Source organism: Amphiura filiformis, chromosome 11 (assembly GCF_039555335.1).
Source record: "Amphiura filiformis chromosome 11, Afil_fr2py, whole genome shotgun sequence".
NCBI classification, from domain to species: domain Eukaryota; kingdom Metazoa; phylum Echinodermata; class Ophiuroidea; order Amphilepidida; family Amphiuridae; genus Amphiura; species Amphiura filiformis.
Genome location: NC_092638.1, coordinates 44,790,220 through 44,798,367, shown reverse-complemented (window position 1 = coordinate 44,798,367; position 8,148 = coordinate 44,790,220). Strand labels below are relative to the sequence as shown.

The following is an 8,148-nucleotide window of genomic DNA, read 5'->3' as shown; positions in this document are numbered from 1 at the left end:
ATATAACTACTAATGATAATACAGAATGCCTACAAAAGGGATATATACAAGGTATAACAAAATAAGTTTACCATTAACTTTTGCTTGTTAAGTTGACCAGGTGTGTAGCCAGATATATGTGGCTGCTAAGGGGCTGTTATTTTCTTCGGGCAGGGAGGGGTCATGATTATGTTGGTGACCAGAGTCAATTTTTATGAATCCCCTCCATCGTGGGCTGAACATTTTGTGGCACCCCCCTCCCCAATTTTAGGCAGAATATTTTTATGACCACCCTTCTGCACGCATACCAGAAACAAATTTTCCCAAAAAAGTCAAGAAATGTGTGCTTGATGGAAAGGTGACCACAGTACGGAAACATTTGTCGTTGTAACTAAAGATGGTGCAAAATGTGTGGTGGAGAGTGTAAATATGCATGTAGGGCAGTCCGGCACCCAAAATGTTTAATAGTCACATGCCCTTACACTCGGTTTCAGAGAAGTATGGCAGCTTGCTCAGATTGATGCGAGCACCCGTTAATGAGGGACATAATGCAGAGCTTTGTTTGTGCCAACCAACGTTTTGATGCGTAATTGGCCAATCAGATTACCGCATCTGTTGTTATGATTGTCAGATGATTGAATCAGCTAATCAGAACCCTACTTCTGTGTTTACACCGTGCACACTCTCAAAATGTAAACAAGTGCTGTTCTTCTTTCACAGAAACTGTAGTAATTTTATAACCTTCCTATTTTTGGTATCTCCTATTTTTGGTGTAAAAAATTTGACCCTCACTATTCTTTGGTATACAATTTTTATGACCCCAAGTATATTCATGAACCTTTCTGAAGAAAATGACAGCCCATAAATTCACAAAACAGTTGCCTTTAATGTAAAGGTCATTCAGCATGTTTAAGCCAGCCTGAAGCATTCAACCTTGTTCACCTCAACCACTTATATTGTCATTATTGGAGGTCAAGCTTCACCTCAGCTTACTTTCACCTTTTGCTCACAAATGTAAAGTCAACTTTCACTTTATAAAACATGCATCAAAAAGGTTTTCCATTGTCTCACTATTCATGCGTTCAATTTGTCACCACCATCAGTTCACAATGATGCCTGATGAAAGCAAAAGCCAAGTTTAACCTTGATCATATGAATGCTTTTAATAGTTCAAGCTGCTCCTAGTAGCTCATTTGACAAATCCAAACTTAATCATTGTAAAGCGGTATCCAAGAAGAAGAAGAAGAAAGTGGTGAAGCTTGGTGTGGCTTTAGGAAAGTAGCTCAAGTTTTGTGGGATAGCAACCCCTGTAAATGTATTCCTTATTTTTAAGATGCCGGCTTTTGTAACAGTATCCACATCCAGTTTTGAAGCAAGTGTGAAGTGTGCGTGCTGTGGACAGAACAAAAATACAATTATTATTGACATATACCTCTGTGAAATTCCTAAAACACTATTTCCAAATCAATGTGTAAATTGTCAACAAGAAATCAAGGGCTCAGCAACACAACATCTTGACTCAAAATAGCATACCTGCCAACCCTAAGACCTCACAAATAGGGACAAATGTGAGAAAAAAATCTGAAAATAGGGACATTCCTGAATTTTCTATACCTTACTGCAGTCATATTTTTGCAAAAATAGGGACACATGGTAAAATTGCTCTCTTTTATGCTATTTGTTTCTGTAAAAATAGGGACAGTCCCTATTAAATAGGGACAGTTGGCAGGTATGAAATAACTAGTTTGAGTGTACTGTGTAAATCTCATTTTCACCACAAATGGAGTTAAGATACTGTGGCGCTTTAATTGGGGGGGGGGTGCCACCCAGCCCCACCTTTCCCTGGTTCCGGAAAACTGATTTTGCTTCTAGTTATTTGTATTAACTGCAATCCACAAAATTACCAAGTGTTAATTATGGTATTTACCTATATAATTCCACGTTTTACCCCTGTCCGTATGTACACCATGCTTGCACTCATCGTGAACTTGGGATGTAATATTTTGCACACAAGAGAAAAAAGGCAAGGGCCAAAATTTATCTCAGTTTTGATAAGCAACCATGGCAATCAGAGACATGCAGTGGCATAGCTAGGGGGCAGGGGTGACACATGCCCTGGGCGCCAGGTTTTGAAATGATGATAGATTAAAAAAGGTGTTGATGAAAATATAAACTTTCTCAAATTACATAAACCAAATGAAATACCGGTACCTGTTATTAATGTTTCTTTTTGTAGTGTATCTATTGAGGTACAAGCTGTGAAAAGTTTGTATCCTTGCCCTGGGCACCACAACCCCATACATGTAGCTACGCCACTGGACATGCAACATAAAAAGAAATATATACTGGAATAACTGTTCTTACCTACAATGGCTTTCTAGTGTCAGTGGTGTGTGCCATTCATGGTCTTGTTTGATCACATCTAAACCTGTTCTGCCCCACTGTAAAAATCATCCATTCTACATAGTTTTGCAAACTATTTATGTCTTCTCCATATCCAGTATACTTGGAAACACATTGACCACTACCATATGCCTGGAGTAAGCTCTGCCATCTGGAAGTAGTAAAACAGTAAAACAATTCTGTATAATTATAACACTTACTGCCAAAATTGTGGGCTGTCATTTTCTTCGGAAGGGGGGACTCAAATGTACGGGGGTCAAACATTTTAGCCTTTTTAGGGGGGTAAGGTGTATTGGTAGTGGTGGTCATAAAATTTTGTTGCCGAGATAGAGGGGGTCGTAATTGTATTGATGCCGACTTTTTTGTAAATGTGGGGCCCCATTTCCAAAGAAAATGACAGGCCCCTAAAAGATTGAATGGAAGTTTAAAATGTTCCTCAAATTTATTTAGCTGCCAAGGTCATACAAGTAGCCCACTGTATTCACCATAATTAGTTCCCTCCCTAATAACCACACCTAAAGAAACTTTTGAATGACAACCGTACAACTAAATTGATCAAATGTGTGAATAAAATCACCTTCTAAACAGTGGTGGCACTAGGGGGGACATAGGGCAGTAGGGCACTTTCCCAAAATATATTTTTCTTGCCCCTCCCTCCACTTTTAACTCCAATATTCCAAACATTTTCCACTTTTTGTGGTAATTTTGTGCAAACTTTGTTGATTTTGATTTAATAGTGATTTGATTTGGATGAATTGTATATTTTAGAGCAAATTGCCTAGTTTGAAATAGTTGAAGTGCAATTTTAACAACATTTTTTATGTGATCGCCTGTCGTGATCAGCTGTGTTTACTTCTGAACATCCATTGCTTTACACTGTGTCATGCTTCATCATTTGATTGCCTTGAGTAACTTGCAATGGATCGCTATTATCACAATGGTAATTTTTTCCCAGGATTTCATTTGGCTGTTCCATCCCCAAGGTTCTAATTCTGTAAAGGTTCATCCCTCAGAGGGTCCCTCCTTTCCTCAAGCACTGTTGGAAAAGACCGAAAACTACTAACAATGCTAATTTTACATCCCCCCCCATCAATTCATGAAAATGTTATTCTCTCAGTCGATGTTGTTCCATCCAGTGCTCTACCCCATTTCTCAGTCTGTCAAAAGGGACACCTTGTGAAATCCCTATTGGTTTGTACAGGGCCTTTCAGTTCAATTTTCTCCATGTAAAAAGCTCCAATTTGCTCAAATTGTAAATATTAGGAATTTATTCCCTGATATTAGAAATCAAACTGTTTGAATTGTTTTACCAAGAGGTACTACATGTAGTTATTTTGTGACATGTTTTGTGATTCCCCCCATTGGGTACAACATATAGTTATCCATGTCCAACTTAGTTTCGTCAGCACAGACTGTATTATCATACTGACATTTTTTTAATAGAATACCGATACTCTACTAGTCTTCACTAAATCACTAGTTGGACTATAAGCAGTCATGAAACACGTAGCGGAAGAGCATCGGACAAAGTGTCATAACAATGCAAAAACTGTCCCACAATGCATTGCAAACTTCCAATGCTGATTGGGCTTATTGTAAAATGTACACAATAAATTCCCACTGTAGCACGATAGACACCCATATGATAAAGGCCCGGATCAAGGCCTGACGGTGGGATATTTCTCACTTAGATCCATTCTTCCCATTGGTCGCTTAATTGGCGATATTTAGCTGTTCCATCTCACCCCTCGGACACGAAGGGGACGATGACCTTAGTCTTTCAGCTTACATGAATGGGAATTAAACCAGATTTTCCCTTGTTTTCCCGAATTTCTCCATTCAGTGATTTGCTCATCCGGACGATCGTAAAAAATCTTAATTCAGATTTTGGTACCTTTGTTAATTGTCATAGATAAAAATGTAAACATAGCCTGCGAGTGGTTCAGCCGAAAGCCAGGGATTTTAAGACAATATACATTTTACACGGATCTGTAATTCTAAATTATAGCGACATGTATTTGAATGGGGCTTCCACAGCCTTCCAGCAATGCCGTTTTCTTCATTTTTTGCCAAATTTGTCATTTCAAAAATACCACATGATAAGGGGCTGGCATTTTCTTCGGAAGGGGGTCCCAAATATGTCGGTGACCAGAGTCAATTTTTTATGACCCCTCTATCGCGGGCAAATTTTTTTATGACCCCCCCTATCGCTGGGTCAAAATTTTTATGACCCCACCTTCCAACTACACAGACTCAAGAAAAATTATTTGTCGCTGGAACTATGACACAGAGAAAGTGTGCGGAGCCCGTTCCGAAGAAAATGCCAGCCCCCTAATTTGAATGACTTATCCTTGACTTTTAAGCAATTTATAAATCATTTCCATTTTTGTAAACGCTGGGATCACTGAATGGGTCTTTAACAACATAATTTCCCTCTCCTGGTTCAAAAAAAAAAAATTGTGTTCCCCCTCAAGATCCCCAAAAAATTGTGGGTACCTCGATCCTCAAAATGACCATCCCCCCTGTCGTAAATAACGATCGCTCCCTATAAGTAGGTATGAGAGGCAAACCTTAGTTAACACATTTGCTTGTCAGCCAAATTCGCCTAGACCAGGGCCCAAACACAATAGATATTTACTTAGAAATGTAAAAAGCACAGCTAGGTCAAGGAAACCTACATAAATATGTTGTCTATACTTCACTTGACCCAAATGATTTTTTATGGTGATGAGACACTCACACATGTAATTTTAGAGGGATTTTGATAGCAGTTCCACATAGAAAAGCTGCTATCATCATGAGACTAAGATCTAGAAACACCACAGAAATGCTGTTTTGTTAGCTGAATCCCCGGCTGACTCTTTTTGATGAAAGTCAATCTTTGACAATATGTAACTTTGCTACGGAAAGTCAAAGTGCTATGACAAAAAGGTTTCAGTTTTGCTTTCTTTACTCAATGGCTTTAATTTGATATATAAAATGATGCAGTTTGATGGCAAATTTTAATTCACCTTTCATACCTACTACATCATACATGTATAATTAGCATGCTATGATCATGCTATAAATACATGTACTATAAGTTATAGGTATGCTAGGTGAATTCAAATTTGCCATCAAACTGCATCATTTTATATATCAAATTAAAGCCCTTGAGTAAACAAAGCCAAAACTGAAACCCTTTTTTCATAGCACTTTCCGTAGCAAAATTACATCTTGTCAAAGATTGACTTTCATCAAAAAGATTCAGTTAGCAAAATTCCCAAAACGGCATTTCGGGGTGTTTCTAGATCTTAGTCATGGAAGTCTTATGCTGGTTTCATACTACCCTGCCGCTTGCCGCTGAGCGGCGTGGCGCACGCGCATTGCAGACAAACGGACACAATAAAGGCTTGTCATTGGTTGAAACGTCCTGGAGGAAAGTATGCTGGAGGCTTTAGTCTCATTTATAGCAGCTTTTTTTAATGAAACTGCTATCAAAATCCTCTAAAATTCCTTGTGCGATTGTCTTATCACCATAAAAAATCATATATTTGGGTCAAGTGAAGTATAGAAAACATATTTATGTAGGTTTCCCTCCTTGGCCAGTTGTTTTAAATTTCTATGTAAATTTGCATTGACATTTTCGGCGAATTTGGCTGACTATAATATTTACAGTAAATTCTTGGCCAAACTGGAACACTATAAACGCTAGTGGCTCCCCAGACAAACAAGTACCTAGACCTATAACTTTGGTTTGCGTAGTGAAGTCAACACTGCTTAGCAACGATTTTGACAAGGACGCAACCCGGACGCAAACAAGCAGACATGTTCGGCGTCTACAGAAGATGTTGCATTTGACGCGGGCGATAACGGCGCAGCAATCACGCAAACGATCGCGTTTTTCGTTCCAGACATGAACGCTTATTTCTCCGCGTCCGACCACCCGACCAAAATCACCTTGGATACGTGGCTTCACCTACTGCCATGGTTAGGGATGGGCAGTTATAGGTCTAGGTGGTATGTCTATGAGTGGCTCCGCGATAAACACACGCGAATATAGCGCGGTACAGAAGAAAGCATACACGCGTCTTACATTGCGTACACGCTTAGTATGTTACATGGACGCAACGCGCATGTTCCAGTTTGGCCATGAAATTACTGAAAATATTATAGCAATGTGTTTTACTAAGGTTTGCCTGGGATACCTACTATAAGCTTAACTGAAAACACGTCACACTTTGATATTTGTAGAAGTACTTACTTCAAAAGGATATAGGCCTAGCTGCTAAAGACGCCTCTTTCTTTCTCCGTGATCGAAAAGTAATATTGGTGGATGAATTTCACTAGAATTTAGACAGAATAGCCGATGATGCTTTACGGGTATCAGTACGTACAGCCACAGCACAGCTGAATTTTTGCTTATAGTCTCTACATCAGCGACAAGCAGAGGGAGCATGAGGGAGCGTAACCAAACTGGTTGCAGAGGAGACTATGTATAGAAAGCCAATGCTGCCATAAATTTCGTTTTTAATTGAAAGAGATGAAATTCCCTCAAATTCGCATTTCAAAAAGGAAATTTATAATTTTATCTGGCTGACCTGATAGTTTATGATCCACTTAAACAAAATAAGGCACAAAATTTTTTTGGAAAAATTATTGGAGGGGTCTTGGACCTAGCCCATTCTACTTCCCTTAAAGAAAGTGTAAAAATGATGCACGAAATGGCTTCAATTACAAAATTTTCCAACTCCCCTGTGTCAGTGTGTAGGCCTATGGATAAACAAATTCCCCTTTTCGCTTCTGCTTTGGACACCCAACACTAAAAGCAATAATTTACACAATAATAGTGAAAACTTATCCACGAATGGCTTCAATTTGGGCCTTCATTTAACCCATTTTCGGATTTTTCAAACTAAAATTGTACACAATAATAGTGCCAGAATGGTCCACCAAATGGCTTCAATTGGGTCTTCAGTTTGCAAAAGTTTCTCAATTCTCAGGGGGCACATCCCCCCTCAGACACCCCCTTGCTTTCGCCCTTTTTCTGCTTTGCACACCCTACACTTAATGTTTACAGTAATAATTTATACAGTTAATAATAGTGAGAACTTGTCCACGAATGGCTTTAATAGCTTCATTTCACAAATTCTCGGCTTTTTCAAACTCAAATTGTACCACAATAATAGTACCAAAATAGTCCATCAAATGGTGTCAATTGGGTCTTCATTTTGCAAAAGTTTCTCACTTCGTAGGGGGCACATCCCCCTCAGACACCCCTGCGTCGCGCACGCGCAACGCGATGCGGCCATTTTTCGATATTTTTACATCACCCTGACTGCCCCCCCCCCACTTTCAAAATCGTTCCGCCGCCCCTGACCACGAACAAGTTACCCGTCACAGCCAAATAGTGACAGAATATGCCATAACTACTAAATTGTCACATAGACTCATATTTTATCATATCATGACCTCATTGGTACAACTCATTTTGCAAATGGATGCATGGTCTTTAATAGACCACCGGGAAAAATGAGTTACACACACAAGCTCTTTCGAGGTATACATCTACAAGCGTCTATGGCAAGCCAAGGGGGTCAAAAGCGTGGAACAGCTACGCGTAGCTTCTTTCTCGTTACGAGCAGCTGTTTGACCAATCAAAATAGTCAAATTTAATCACGTGGTTGGGTCGTTAGCTGCGCGTAGTATAGTTATAGGTATCCTCTTTCACAATTATTATCTTGTAATTAATTTACGGAATTAGCATAGATAACGAACGGGTAAAGG

General features: G+C 39.3%; 1 long non-coding RNA gene across 2 annotated transcripts; it reads right to left on the bottom strand.

Annotated features, from left to right (window-relative positions):
* Positions 1–745: 745 nt before the first annotated feature.
* Positions 746–6,814, bottom strand: LOC140164883 (uncharacterized). 2 transcript variants are annotated; one of them, XR_011860601.1, is made up of 3 exons: positions 6,626–6,814; positions 2,344–2,561; positions 746–1,371 (listed from the first exon to the last, which is right to left on the bottom strand). It is a non-coding gene; the product is annotated as an uncharacterized lncRNA (long non-coding RNA). The 2 variants fall into 2 exon arrangements; XR_011860600.1 differs by having other exon boundaries at positions 2,344–2,533; positions 6,626–6,810.
* Positions 6,815–8,148: the final 1,334 nt, after the last annotated feature.